Below are 15,853 nucleotides of genomic sequence, written 5' to 3' on the forward strand. Positions count from 1 at the left end.
TAGTTTTTCATACTCATACTTTTTACAAGATGCTGGCCAGAATAATAAATTCTAAATGTACAGTAAAAAAGAAAATGATGATTAGTCCAATAACTATTCCTCAGTGAGTTCTTAACTAGTAAAAGTGGTGGAAGCCAACCCCTTTTCCATAGCATAACATGGTAGCAGAAAGCATCTTACAAAGTTCCCATAAAAAGCAAGAACTACAGAAGTACCTGAACAAAATGTATGCTGAAAGTTTCCACCAATAAAGTCAAGTTTTTTGGAACATTATCCTTTACAGGCAATACTTTATCAATACTTCATGGGGTCAATAGTGTATCTGGGTTGCCCCTCTGCTTCCTTCCTGTAGTTTGACCCAAGTTCTGTTTTGTATTCTAGATTTTTTTTTTTTTTTTTTGTACCGGGGATCAAACTCAGGTCCTTGCACTTGCTCAGCAGGTGGCAAATAATATTCTTTTTTTTTTTTTTTTTGGTACCAGGGATCAAACTTGGGACCTTGCACTTGTGAGGCAGGCACCAGAACCATTGAGCTAAATCCCCAGCCCTATCCTAGATTTTTTTTTCTTGTTTATTTATGGGTTTTTTGGAGACCCAATGGTCTTGCTATGTAATTCAGGCTGGCTTTGACCACACTATTGAGCTCAGGTTGGCCTTGAATGCACAGCAATCCTCCTGCTTCAGCCTGCTGATTGCTGGGATTCCAGGTGTATGCAACCACACCTAGTTTCCCCTGGATGTTTGCAGCCCCTCAGTATGGTGAGGCTCTCATGCTGGCCTTTGTATGTGTTGTCCTCACCTGCACAACACTCCCTCACCTGATTACCCAGGAAATTCCAGTCACCTTCAAGTCACCACTAAGACCCTGCCTACTCCAAGGAGGTTCCAGGCGAACTCCAGCTCCTTCTCCAGCACCCCATCTCTCTGTGCATGCCCTGTCCCAAGGCACATATCATACTGCACACAGTGGGCTCTGCCTGGGACCTGCTTTTTCTGTAGGCATCCCTTCTCGCCTCCATCTTCCTTGCCCCCACCCTCTACCTCCTACACTGATCTCCACAACTTCTTCCTTTTTCACCTCCAATCTGCCAGCCTCCACCTTCACCAGTCCTTAAACTTTCCAGGCTGAGGTCAACAGGCATCCTTGAAGATCCCTCCCCTCCCTGGAACTCAGGGTGGCATATTGCCTGGCCCAGCTTCCTCCTTCTTAAATGTCCCTCTCTCTCAGCTTCCATGAGATGGACTCCCCACTTCCCAGAACCCCTGCTGGCCCTCCTATTCTGAGGTATCTCCAGCCCATCGCTCTTCTGTCTCCTGAACACCACCACTTCCTGTGCCACCAACACCCAGTGTCACCCTGTCCAAGGAAGTGCTTCCCCCACCCCTACTCCTGGGTAAACATACAGATGAACCCCATCGACCAAGTCCCCAGGGAGTCCTCCCCTCTATTTTGCCTTCCCAAGCAGTCCCCATCCCATTCTTACTCCACTTTTTAATATTCTCACCCCCAGCCTTCCTCTCGCTCTCTCTGCTGCTGCCAGAGCTGAGCCCTATCTGTCACCTGAACCCCTACAGTCTCCAGCCCTCCTTATACTCAGGTGTGCTTTTGGACCAGCCACATAGCATTACTTGGAACTTGTTGTAAATGCCAGATAACAGACTTCACCCAAGATTTACCAATCAAAATCTACATTTGAATAAGACCCCCAGGAGACTCACCTGCACTTGGAAAGTTAAGAATTGCTGTCAGAGAAAGAAATAAAGGGTGGGGGGGATCGCTGTCAGAGCCATGTCTCAACCTCTAGCCCACCCTAACTGATTTGACAATACTGTACTCTGGATATTTTGTTTTGTTTTGTTTTGAGACAAGGTCTTGCCGTGTAGTTCAGGCTGGCCTTGAACTCACTATGTAGCCCAAGCTGGCCTCAAACTCACAGTCATTCTCCTGCCTCATCCTCCCAAATGGTGGGATTGCAGGCATGCACCACCATGCCTGGATGGATTTTTATTTTGAATCCTGGTTTAGCAATTTCTGTATGCACAGTTCCAACATATGGACTATTTTAATTCATTCATGAATTCATTTACCTACCAACATTTTTGTCACTGTGTAGGATATAAACTCTCCCTGCTCTAATAAGGCTACTTTTGAAAAGAGAAAGAGCCCCAGTGACAAACACAATGTAAGAATGTATGAAATAAGTACTAAAAATGGGCTTTGGAGTCAGAAATAATTAAATTCAAATCCATCTACCATTTATTAGCTGAGTGACCTTGGCTGAATTACTGAACCACATTGCGTTCCAGTTTCTTCATTAAGAAGAATGAACATGGCAACTATCTCTCAAGACACACCTCAGTGATTCTGGTATTTGTGCCCTTGTGTGATTGTTTTGTCTTGAATGTGAGCTGGACCTAATGACTTGCTTCTAACAAACAGAATACAGAATCTCTTTAATTTATAACAGCATATGTCCTGATAAGCCCATCATAAGTTTAAAATATTATGATTAGAAAATGCATATTATACACCCAATCTACAAACATCATAGCTTAGCAACTCTGCACTGTAGAGAATCAGTTGTTTACCCTCCTGATCAATGGCTGGCTGGAAGTAGAAGCTAGAGGCCACTGCCAGCATGGTGAGAGAGGATCCTATCACATATCACTAGCCTGGGAAAATTAAAAATTCAAAGTACAGTTTCTGCTGAAAGTATATTGCTTTCACACCATTGAAAGTCAAAAAATTGTAAGAACTATCATAGGGTGGAGACTATGTGTACTGCAAAAGTGATGGAATGTCACTTCCATGATGAGAATACAAAGACTGACTTCCATTTTACCAGATTTACACTATTACATTCTTTCTTATATGCTTCAATGAAGCAAGCTACCATTTAGAAAGCCCCATGTGGAAGGAAATGGAAAGATCTCTCTAGCCAATAGCCAGTGAGGAACAGAATCCTGCCAACAACCATGTGAGTGAGCTGGGAAGCAAATCCTTCTCCAGATGAGGCCTGAGATGACCCTAGCCACCATAAGCACCTTGACTGCAACCTGTGAGTGACCCTGAAGCAGAAGACCTAGCTAAGCCAGCCCAGAGTCCCAACTCTCAGGATCTATGACAATCATACTCTGTTTCAAGCCATTAAATTTTGAGGTATAATTTTTTACACAGCAGTAGATAACGTGTTCTTTGCAGAATGAACTATTGTGAGAATTAGAATGTATATAAGGATTAGAAAGATGATGATGATGACAATGACGACGATGATGATAATGACAATAGGGGACCTAGATAAGCTTAAATTAAAGCTCAGAACCTGGCAGAAGTGCTACTATTGTGAAGAAAATATTTTTAGTTCTCGAATCCCTGAGGAACACAGAGATGAAGCCATGGGAAACAAGGTATTGCTTTCCTCATTCAGTCACAAATTGTCCAATTGTTATAGAAAGGAGCTTGCAAGCTGACACAGGACTTACGGATTTGTGAAACTCAGTGAAGGAGAAATTGCTTGGGTCCTAGGTGACAAAGTTTGACAGAGAATTAGGAAGAGGGTTGTTTTCTCACTTCTACTCAGATTGGAACATAGCTATTACCATATTTGGCAAGAGAACATGTGTGCTTGATTCTGCGCAGCATCTAAGGAGGGAAATCAAAGGCCTGTATCACCAGAAACCAATGAAACTTGACAGCATAGGCATCTTAGAGTATATGCAGAATTTTGACAGGTAAAGAAAGGAAATAAAGCATTCTAAACCAAGGGAACAGCGTCACAAACATTCAGACATGTGAGTGAAAATCATTTTCTTGGAAAAAGCAAGTAATCTTGTTTGACTAGAAAAAGAAGCACAAACTAGTTAATACTATGATTCTGAGTAAGTCTCTAGAGCAAAGATTCTCCTTTTTGGTGTTAGTCTCTCCTTGTGCTCTTAAAAATTATTGTCATCTCAAAGAGCTTTTGTTTATGTGGTAATATCTCTTGAATATTTACCATATTAGAAATTAAAACAAATTTTTAAATATTTAGTTTGCATTCAGCTAAAATAACAAAATAAACTCATTACATGTTAACATAAATAACACATTTTTATAAAAAAATAAATAGTGCTTGCTAAACACAAAAAAATAGGTGAGAAGAGTGGCATTCTTTTACATTCTTGAAAATCTTTTATGCCTGTCTTAATAGAAGACAGCTGGATGTTCATATTTGTTTCTTCATCAATCTGTTACAGTATCACACGTCACATTGCCTCTAGAAAAGTAGACTATACCCTTATGAGAGTGAAAAAGACAAATCTTGTCTTCTTATTATAAAAATAGTTTTGATCTCCCAGACCTTCTGAAAGAAATTTAGACACCCAGGGGTCCCTAGATCACACTCTGAAAAATTGCTGCCCCAAGCCAGGTGTAGTAGCACACATCTATAATCCCAGCACTCTGGGAGGTTGATACAGGAGGATCACAAGTTCAAGTGCAGTCTGGGCAATTTAGCAAGACCCTGTCTCAAAATAAAAAATAAAAGGAAGGCTGGAGATGCAGTTCAGTGCAAAGGCCCTGCTGAAGGGCCTCAGTAGTGCCAAAAATAAAAACTGCTATTCTAGAGCAAGAGCAGTACATACTACTGAGAGAAAAAGTCAGAGTTTACAAATGTACCTTGACAATAGTGATAAAAATAATAAAAGCTACTGTTTATTGGGTGCTTACTATATGCTACTCTTAAGTACTCACAAAAACCTAAAAAGTGATTGAAATTATTCTTCACAGATGAGGAAACTAAAATCAAAGACAGTAAGTAACTTGCCCAAGTTACACAGCTAGTCAGTTGCGATGAAGAGTGACATAAACGCAGGCAGCTTGGCTCCAAAGCCTTTCTCTTAACCAGTGCACCCCTCTGCTCTCTAAGGGACAAAGGCTTTGCAGTGAAATTGACAAAGGTCCGAGTCATCCCACTCACCCACTCTTTCTCCCTCCTCTCCCTGCTATTTCAGATTTCAATGCTCTTTCTCTTTCCCTGCCTAGTTAGGGAACTCATGTTTCTTTTTGTTCTGCAGTAAGTCCTTGTTCACTGCCTGTTGTTCATTATTCCCACCACTCCACAGAAATTGTTCTCTCCAAAGGCACCAATGACCTTATAATGATTCAATGGCTGCTTTTCAGTCCATATCTCTCTTGCACTTTGTGATATGAGATATTGTTGATCATTTTCTTTTTCCTTAAAATTCTATCTTGGTTGTTTTAACATCACACGCTTGTTTCTTTTACCGTCTATTTGATAATTTTATTTCAGAAAAATATTTATGGGGCTCTTCTTTTTGGTTTTTTGTTTGTTTGAGGGTTTTTTTGTTTATGACAGGGTCTGGCTATGTACTTCAAACTGGCCTCGAACTCACTATGTAGCCTGGCTAGCCTCAAACTCTTGATAATCCTCCTGCCTCAACCTCCTGAGTGCTAGGATTATAGGCGTGCACTACCCCGCCCGGCTATAGGGATCTTCTTGGCCTGTCCTTTAAACATCTTCATTTCCCAGTGTTTGGTCCTAGGCCCTTCTTTCTCCTCATTCTGTGTCTTCTTCAATTGCCAAACTATTCACTTCCATGGCTTTAATTATTAAATATATACTTTTGACACCGAAAGATACTATGGCCTAACACTGTTATATATCCAGAGATGCCTAGACATTTCTTCAGTTATGCCAAGGTGAATTGTTCCAAATCCCAACCTATCATTTCTCTCTTCAAACTGGCCCCCTTTCCTCTGGTCACTGACCTGGGAATTATACCACTATCCTTTGTGAGCAAACACTCACAAATCAGTCCAGATTTTTCTTACCTGTCTCATGGTTCTGCTGGAACCTCTGAAACATTTCTAAAATCTGTCTTTCTCTATCTCCATTGTTACTACCCTAGCTCTGACCCTCTTCTCCCTATCTGGATTAATACACTAGCCTTATTACTAGTTCCTTTTCTTTTATTCTAGGGGTGACAGTTCATCCACAGTGGCCAAGTAACTACTTTGCATAATTTTAGGGATCATTGTTACTTTGTCTCCTTTAGTGTTGGTGCCCCCAAAGAATTGGGCAGCCTTAAGGCTTTGTACTGCACCACTGTTGAATCCCATGGCTACTCCATAGCTGGGAACCACTCCAACAATTCCTCATTTCCTTCAGGAAACCCAATACGGTGTCAGGATGACAAACTATTTTAAGATTAGTGGTATAAAACAACCACCATTTTATTAGACTCATGAATTCTGTGGGTCAGAGATTTGGAAAGAGTACAAGAGGGATGGTTTGTGTCTTCTCTCTGGTATTTAAGGCCTTACTTGAAGATGCTTCCAAGGGTGGTAACTGGGATCATTGGATGCTCATCTACTTACGTGTCTGGCATCTCGGCACAAGAGGATTAGTATTTTGGGCCAGAGCACTTGAGTATATGTAGCCACTCATTGCAACTTGATGACCTTGGAGTAGACAGGTTTCTTACATGAAGCTTCAGAGTTCTAAGTGCTAATTCCCCAGTGAACAAGATAAAACTACAACCTCATTTATGACAGCCTCTGAATTCACAGTGTCACTTCTGCCACATTTGGTTGGCAACAAGCAAATTTGTCTAGATGCAAAAGGAGAGAGCATAGACTTTATTCCTCAAAGAGGCCTCTTAAAAAAGTATTTAAGTCACACTCTAGATAATCAAGACAGACAAGAGACGTTTTTTCCCTCAAACCCAGCTTTCCGACTCTCCTGACCTCTGTGATCCTAGCGTTCCCTCTGTACATATTGCTTCCTCTACATGCACAGTCCTACACTTTCTTTAAGAGTTAGTAAGGGTCATTTGTGGAAGGAAGACTTAGGCGAGCGTAAATTAAAAAGAAAGAATCTTACAAACTTTTAAGCAGGTAAACAGGTGCATTTAAAAGAAGTTAAACCAGCCAGGAGTGGTGGCATATGCTCGTGATCCCAGTAATCAGGTGGGTGAGGCAGGAGGGTTGCCATGAGTTCCAGGCCAGGTTGGACTACATAGTGAATTCAGGCCAGCCTGAACTTCATATCGAGATCCTGTCTCAATCAATCAATCAATAAAATAAAAAATAAAAGGAATTAAACTATATTTCTGAAATGGCAAAAGAACAGAGAAAGATCACTCATACTAGAATCCAGAAATAGACACAAGCATATACTAAAATTTAATGTTTAATATATGGATGGCTTTTCAAATCAGAGAGAGAAAAGATACATACCCAAGCAGCCATCCAGGAGTCAACTTCATCTAGTAGATATGGGAAAAGGAGAAATTCTTCCAAACATCCCTCAATTCCCTGAGTCATTGACTCTGCATATGCTACTCCTAGCTTTGGTCCTGCCCATGTCCTTCACTGTGCTTTACTGTTAGTCTCTGCCTGGGGCTCCTGTAAATTGTCCTCCCACAGTTTCTGCTCCTTCAGTGTCCACACCACTCTAATATGTAGTATAGAACAGCTCTAATGTGTAGTATATGATTTTACAAAAGGATTAAGGAAATTCTAATGTAGGGGTGGAGAATTTAAGAGCTGAATGGCAAATATGATTTTCCCCCAGAAATTAGCTATGAGTTTACTTAACATGTAAACAATGTTATTTAATGTACATGGATTTACTGAGTACCCAGTAAGTACCAGGCACAGTTCTAGGTACCAGGGATAGGTGCAGTAGATGGTGTTGTGGCCCTACCCACATACCTCAGGCCCTTACCATTACGGTTTAGTCATCTCACTTCAACTACTGTTATCTGTATCTCTTTGTCTGTTGATTTTCATCAGCAATCAGAATATGACATGTCAGGTGGACTCATTAGGCAAGAAGCAAATAAGAATTAATATACCCTAGAAGCTGCCCTCACCTGGTGACTAACAGGAATTGGTATGGTAGCAGCCCCTTATCTGCAGAGGGATCACTTCAAGACCCCTAAAGGATTCATAAAATTGTAGATAGTACCAAACCCTATATATACTATGTTTTTTTCTATACATATATACCTATGATAAAATTAAATTTATAAACTAGGTACAGTAAGAGATAAACAATAATAAAATAAAACAACTATAACAATACATTGTAATAAAATTGCCAGTATTACTACTTTTGTGCTTTGGAGCCATTATTACACAAATAAGGATCACTTGAACACTGCAGGAGACTAGCTTGAAACTGCACTGAGTAGACTTTAGATATTATTGATCTGGCTTATGAATTTGGCTATTGATTAAGATTATGAGTCACTCCAAGGCCTAGGTGTGAATTGCTAATTGACCTCTCAGCTGGTGTACAGAGATAGACTTCCCTATGCAAAAGGTCACAATTGAGGTCTCAATGTTCAATGAGGTTGTGATGTCTCTATAGCAAGGAAACACTTCAGCTGAGGAATTATGACTCTATACAACCATTCTTTAAGATCAAAAGTTAGCTAGATAATGCAAGCGGCTTGTTAGCTATGACCTGCAAGATAGTGCAGGTGACTTGTTAACTGCGACCTTCACAAGTATACATAGTTACTCCCTTTTTCCAAGCCTGGCTCATTAAGTACATTAGTTCTCCTATTCCCTACATCTGCCTACACACTCCCTTGCTATGTTGTATAATCATAAACACTGAGTAATCCAGTGCTCATAGAATTAGCTAGGACAGAGCTCAGATCAGGGGTCTTTTTTTTTTTTTTTGATACTGGGGTTCAAACTCAGGACTTTGCCCTTACAAGGTAGGCACAGTGCCACTAAATCCCCAGCCCTAAGATAAGGGGTCTTAGGCAGGAGAGAGCTAAAGATCAATTCCCAACCCTCTGAGTAATAAACTATCATTCGTTCTTCTTTATTTCTTGTTCTTTGTATATTATTCTTTCATCTCCTGGTGTCCCTTCATCAGGCTACTGGGCATCCCCCGGTGACTGGTCAGGCTATCAACCTGACAACTGGTTGGGCCATCACCCTGACAGAACACAAGCCCTCCAATACCTCAACAGTGCATCTGATAAGCAAGACAGTTACTAAGTGACTAATGGACAGATGACACATACAGCATGGATATTCAGGACCAAGGGATAATTCATATCCTGGGAAGGATAGAGTAAAATTTCATGCTACTTAGAATGATGCACAGTTTAAAACTTACAAATTGTTGTGTTTTTTTAAATTTTCCATTTAAAATTTTTGGACCACAGTTGACTATAACTGAAACAAACAAAAGGAAGCAAAACTGCAAAAAAAGAGGAGCACCACTCTATTAATATCTCAGCAAGCAGACTCCCTCACAGTGTATTTTTTCAGGCCCAGAGTTCCTCTGCAGAATCAAGCTCCAGTCACCCGCAGTAATAGTAACTTGCTTGATAATGCATCCATTATTGACAGCCTTCTCATCTTTGTCACTTCTCTATTCTCTTACTGGTATTTCCTGGGATCACAGCCCATGTAAACAGTTGCACTCAAATTTTTGTCTCAGATCTGCTTCTGGGAAAATGCAAACTTTGATGGTTAAAACACAGTTTTAGTAAAATGTCCTTCCTCATTAAGAAGATAAAAATAAGTAAATAAATGAATGTGAAATGAAAACATACTATGAAAAAAATAAAAGGGAGTAAGAAAAAGTGAGTGTTCGAATAAGGAAAGAAACACCATTTAGGTAGGGTAGGCAAGGCAATTTTTTTATTCGGGAAGGTGATATTTGAGAAAGGCATGAATGAAGCGAGGGAGTGAGAATTGAAAATGTCTAATGGAAGAATATTGTTGGCAAAGTACCTGAAATAGGAATGAGTTTTATATGTTTCCTCTTCACCAGCTACATACTCCTTTGTTGATATCCTCCAGTCCCATGGGTTTAAATATCATTTATGTACTTTTAACTCCCATAGTCACATCTCTAGCCCATACCAGAACCTTTTCCTAGAATTCATACTTGCAAATCTAATTAACTATCTCTATTTGGATGTCTAAAGACGCCTCAAATAACAGGTCAGAAACCAAAATCCTAATCTTCCCTCAAACTTGCTCTTCTCACTGAGATGTCTTCCTGTTTTTGCAACTTTAGTCTTCTAGTCTCTTAGGCCAAAATCACTGTGATTATATTTGACTCTTCTCATTCACCTTTCACTTCCAGTCCAGCAGCAAATCCTGTTGGTTCTGCCTTCAAAATACATCTAGAATCCGCCAGGGATTTAGCTCAGTGGTTTTGCTGCCTGCTGCGCAACCGGAAGGACCTGAGTTTGATCCCTGGTACCAAAAAAAAAGTATATATATATAAAATCCAGTCACTTTGTACCACCTTCGCTGCTGCCATCTTCATGCAGGCCACCATTATCACTTGTCTTATTGGTCTTCCTTGACCTTACCGCAGTTTATTCCCACTTGGCTGAAGAGATTCTTATACAATTAAGTCAGATAATCTCATTCATAGTAAAAGTCAAACTTCTTACAAGAGACTATGCCCATCACCCACTTCTCTCCTTTACTTGATAAACAGCCGTGAGACTTTTTCTGTTCTTTTTGTTGAACATAGAAAAAGCAAGTATCTTATCTCAGAAACTTTGCATTTGCTTTTCTCTCTCCTTAGAATGTTCTTCCCCCAATTAGCCAGGAGGATAGTTCTGCTTCCTTCACATATTTGCTCAAATATCACCTTTGCACTGATTCCTCCTTGCCCAGTACTTTTGGTTGTACATCTGGCCAACAGGACAAATGGAGACTGAAATCCAGCCTCAGTACATGACACACAGTAGTCACTCAATAAATATTGAATAAATAAATGACTAAACAAAATGAACTATTAAACCAGACATATATGTGACTCCTAATGTATACTCATGAAAGGAAAGAGTATTTCTTAACTTCATCTCCTGTGCTCTCACATCGATGTCATTATACAGAGCCCAATTAGTTCCTTTCTTCTTCCTTGCTTTACAGATTGTGCCCATGCTGACTTGCTGAGAAAAGGAAGCCTGGTGGCTCTTTAGTTGCCTGAAGACTTGGCTGAAGCTTTGGGGATTGCTTTACTGTTCTTAATGACTGGATTACATTCTTAGCTCAGCATCATGCCTTCCTTGGTTTCTACATAAGAACAGTAAGAAAATGGGTGCCATTATCCTTCAGAAATATATAAAACTGAGCTATTAGGGCAAGTGGTAGCCATCTGGAGGAAAAAATTCATTGGATCCCACCTCAATTTCTAAATCAGATGAATAAATTCCAGATTAATTTTACACTTAAATGTAAAAAATTCTAACTGATACTAAAAGAAAATACTGTGCATGTAGGTATCAATGAGAGAGATATTTCTCTCTCTCATAAAAACAGGTTAGAAATCACAAAGGAGTCAGATAGGTGTGGTGATGCTTGCCTGCGGTCCCAGCTACTCGGGAGGCTAAGCAGGAGGGTCACTTGTGCCAAGTTTGAGATCAGCCTGGGCAACAGACCAAGACCTCATCTCAATCAATCAATCAATCACACAGATAAATTTGTGCTACATAAGAATTTAAATAACTTATACGTAGGCATTTATGAATAAATACAGGTTTGTAAATTACACAGAAAAGACAAGAGCATTATTAGCACAAAATTCTGTAGATAGTTACTATTTTGCAGAAGGTAATCCAGCAATTTTACTTCATTAAACTATCCCAAAGAATAAACAATACATTTTTCTAAAGATATATTTCTGAGGTGTTAGCTGTTATATTTTCATATTGGAAATAATAAAAAGTTTATTAATAGAAAATTAGTTAAATAAATTATGACATACAATCAATGGAAAACATGTAGCCAGTGGAATTCTACACTTATTTTAAAATGATAGTCTAGATACATTAGCATGAAAAATCCCCAAAATATTTTCAAAAATAAAAAAAAGAAATTACAGAACATCATGTACACAGTATTTCCATCTGTGTATATATGTGCATATGTATATATAGAGAGGTATAGAAAAGGATACAATAATAGGAGTTGTCTCTGGATTATGATATTCCAGGACATTTTTGCCATTCTTTGTTACAGTTTTCTAGAGCATTGGATATATAGCAATACAAAGAATTATTCTGTCAGTTAGGTAGTTTTTAGTTTTTAAAATTTGAAAAATGTATAATATTCATTAAAACTAAAAATAGCATGCCCTTGTTGCCCCAGGATTTCCTTATAGTCCGAGATTTATGATACTGTTTTCCCTCTTCTCATTCTTTATCTCAAACCTGTCCTGCCCTATCTCCTACCTCACCCTTGCTCAGACAAAACATTCTTCTCCTTCAGAATCCTTGATCATCAGCTCTAGGAGGCTAAGGAGGACAGGACAATTGTCTTCACTTTTCAGATGAACTATCTGGAGGTAGAAAGAGAGATAAAAGACCATGCCAAATTACCACACAACAAGTTAATCCTAGAAGTATTCATGTTAGAACTCAGGCCTTCTAATAATTCAGTAATATTGTATTCAAAAAATGTATTTGGTAGCTATTATATACACTTGCCATGATTTGAAACTATAGAAAAATTACCACAATCAATACTGGGACACAAGATTTATATATATATATATATATATGTATGTATGTGTGTGTGTGTATGTGTGTGTGTGTGTGTGTGTATGTGTGTGTGTGTGTGTATTGGGCTAGGAATATAACTCAATAGTAGGGTACTTGCCTAGCATGAACAAGGCCCTGGGTTCAATCCCCAGCATCCCCTCAAAATACTCAGATTTATACGTATGTAACACTAAATAGATATCATAGGCTCAACATGTTCATTGAGACCAATAAAATGTACAAATAACATGTGACATGAAAATTTGAGGAATTTCAGGCTTTCATAGTCCAATATTGGAAAATCTCAAAGAAGAAGCTTGAAATGAATTAGCATGATGAAATGATTTGGAAATTTACCTCCTTAGGGCAAAGGGGCAGGCAGACAGTGTAGAGACTCACAATTTATGCCATTTCTTTTTGTACATCCTCCCCATGCTTCATAAAATTTGAAACCCTTTGTAGCTCTAATTTATATCTTTATCTTTTCCACTCACTGTGTGTCCTTCCAAGACAGGAGCTATTCACATTCACCAGTGAGTTCCCAGCAGCAAGTTCAGCTGTGGTATCAAAAAGAGAGTTTTTAGACAGATGTTGAATGAAGGGATGAATGCAATGGATAAGGGAGCATCATTTGGGTTTGAGCCCTTGGAGACCCACAGATCATTCCTGTTCTCACCTCTCTACTAATACTTCTAACTTTCACCATATAGGTGAGACTAATCTGTATGTCATTTGCCAGGATATAAGATGTAAATGAGTAAGTGCTGGGGAAGTGACAAATTAGATCCATGTCCTACCTGTTTCCCCAGGCCCTGAAGTGTGGCTCTAGCAAGGGCTCCCTGGCCAGGTGCTCTCTCTCTCTCTCTGGCCAGCTTGCTGTGCTGACAGCTCTAATTGCTAAATGAACAGTCTGTGTTTCTAGTAGGGAGAGAGATTCTCAAGAGTGTTTGGGCTCCCGCAGCCCTGGAAAGGGATCATAATATTGTGCAATCACAAACTACCACCTCAGCTGGAGAGGTCAGCACTGGATTTTCCATTACAAGGGGAGTAAATTTGGAACCTGAAAGTATTCTTGGAATTTTGGTTCCCAGAGGATAGTGGGACTCTTCTGATCATTGGGAATATGGACAAGCTTTGCTTTCAGAATGAAGATAATATAGAAAAATAATAGTTTTCAATATATAAGTTGGACAATGTCATGAATCTTTAAAGTCCATTCATAAATAAGTATTTTTGGACATGTACATGAGGGGTAGAGAAATCAGAAATGCTGACAAATGACCCTTAAAAAGATGGCAATTTCAATTTCACTGGAGAAATAAATCAGGCAGTTATGAAGACATAACTGAAAATGCTAGACCAAGAAAAAAAAATCCAAGACAGAGATCACATAACAGATAAAAATACTTAGAAGAAATCTCCTGTGCCCTTAAAATCAATGAATTTTCAAAGGAAAATTTAGATTATTGAAATAAGGAGAGAATTAGTAATTTTCTGGAGAAATTTGGAAACTATTTTATTAGCCATCTCTAATTTCAAATTTACTCTGTAAAGTCTTTTTTTGTTAAAGACCTTAGCCAAATGTTTCTGGCCAACATTGGTCATTGATATAATTTTTTTTTTTTTTTGGTACTAGGGATCAAACTCAGGACCTTGCGCTTGCAAGGCAGGCGAGGTGCCACTGAGCTAAATCCTTGGCCCACTGATATCATATTTTTTCCCATGTAGCCTTGGTTTCTCACTAGTATAATTTATTACATACTTGTATTTTAGTTTCTGATAGCCTGTCAACAAAAGATAATACTTTAGCTTTTCATTTATAACTTTGAGAAAAATATTTAAACAAACAAGAAAACAGAAAGAATAGTATCCTGAGCAGCCATATACTCATTACTTACATCCAAAATTAATTAAAACTTTCTTATTTACTTCATCTGTGTGTGTATGAATTACTAAACAATTTTAAAGTTAATTTCAATTATCATGGTAATTATTCTTAAATATTTTATCTTATAGACTTAAAATATTAAAATATTTTCCCTCTTAACTACAATACCACCTTTACAACTAACAAAATTAATAATTCTCTAATACTAACATTTAGTACATGTTTATATTTTTCCAACTATTCCAAATATATTTTATAGTTGTTTTAGCTTACTATTTAAATAGTCATTGAAATCATTGTCATTAAATGACTACCATTAGTATCACATATATTCCTTATATAATGTTCCTTCCCATGCTTTGTCTTTAAGTCTAGCCAATCTGCTCAAGCACCTTGAGGTTGACATTTAACACAAAGGAGCTTTGAGTATCTCAGACTTTTCTTTCTAACTTTCTTGCTTTCTTGCTTGCTTTCACCAGACAGAGTCTCACTCTGCAGTCCAGGCTGGTCTTGAACTCATGATTCTCCTGCCTCAACATCCTGAGTACTGGGATTATAGGCATGTGCCACCATGCCCTGAAATCTCAGGTCTCAACTTCTCAGCCTTTTTAAAACATTTTTGTTGTTGTTGTTCTTTTTCTTTCTTTCTTTTTTTTTTTTTGAGATAGGGTCTTGCTAGGTAGTTCATTCAGACTGGCTTTGAACTCACTATATATCCCAGGCTGGCCTCAGACTCAAGGCAATCCTCCTACCTCAGCCTCCTGAGTGCTGAGATTATCAGCATGCACCACCACACTTAGCTTATTTACAAGTTTTGGCTAGTCTACCTCTCTCTCTCTCTCTCTCTCTCTCTCTCTCTCTCTCTCTCTCTCTCTGTTACTTACCTCCCTTTTGTATGGCTCCTAGCCATCTAGCTTTATGTGATTTTTGTCATTCCTCAGACCTGACACTACCTACCTTCTCCAATTGTGGCCTTTGCTCTTTCCTATACAGTTTTTGGATTCTCTCACCAGATCTCTTTCTTCTAGCTGTCCTATAATAATTGACTTAACCAACCAACATCAGCCGAACTATGCCTTTGATGTCACCTGTGGCCCCCAAGTAGGGGATGGGGACATTTCTGCATTTAGCTGCTGTGCATGGTGTGGTGGGAGATTTCAAGTACAATGATCTGTCATACTTCAGGCCTGCCATTCTTTCCCTGCCTTGCTGTGGCTGATCACTGTTCCATGGCCTCATTTTTTTGTTCCCATGTGTCTGCTTGGCATCTTCAGATTGATACTTCATTGAACTATCTGTTTTGGGACTATGCTCTAAGGTTAACTATAAAAAGGATTTTTCTGCATTCCAGTTGTACTTGGGCAGAGTCCTCTTTCTGAAGGTGGTACAGAAGGAACAGATTAGGACATCTGTTAGGAACAGATTCGG

Source organism: Heterocephalus glaber, unplaced genomic scaffold (assembly GCF_053883595.1).
Source record: "Heterocephalus glaber isolate CG9 unplaced genomic scaffold, H.glaber_assembly_v1.0 deba00001456, whole genome shotgun sequence".
Lineage (NCBI taxonomy): Eukaryota > Metazoa > Chordata > Mammalia > Rodentia > Bathyergidae > Heterocephalus > Heterocephalus glaber.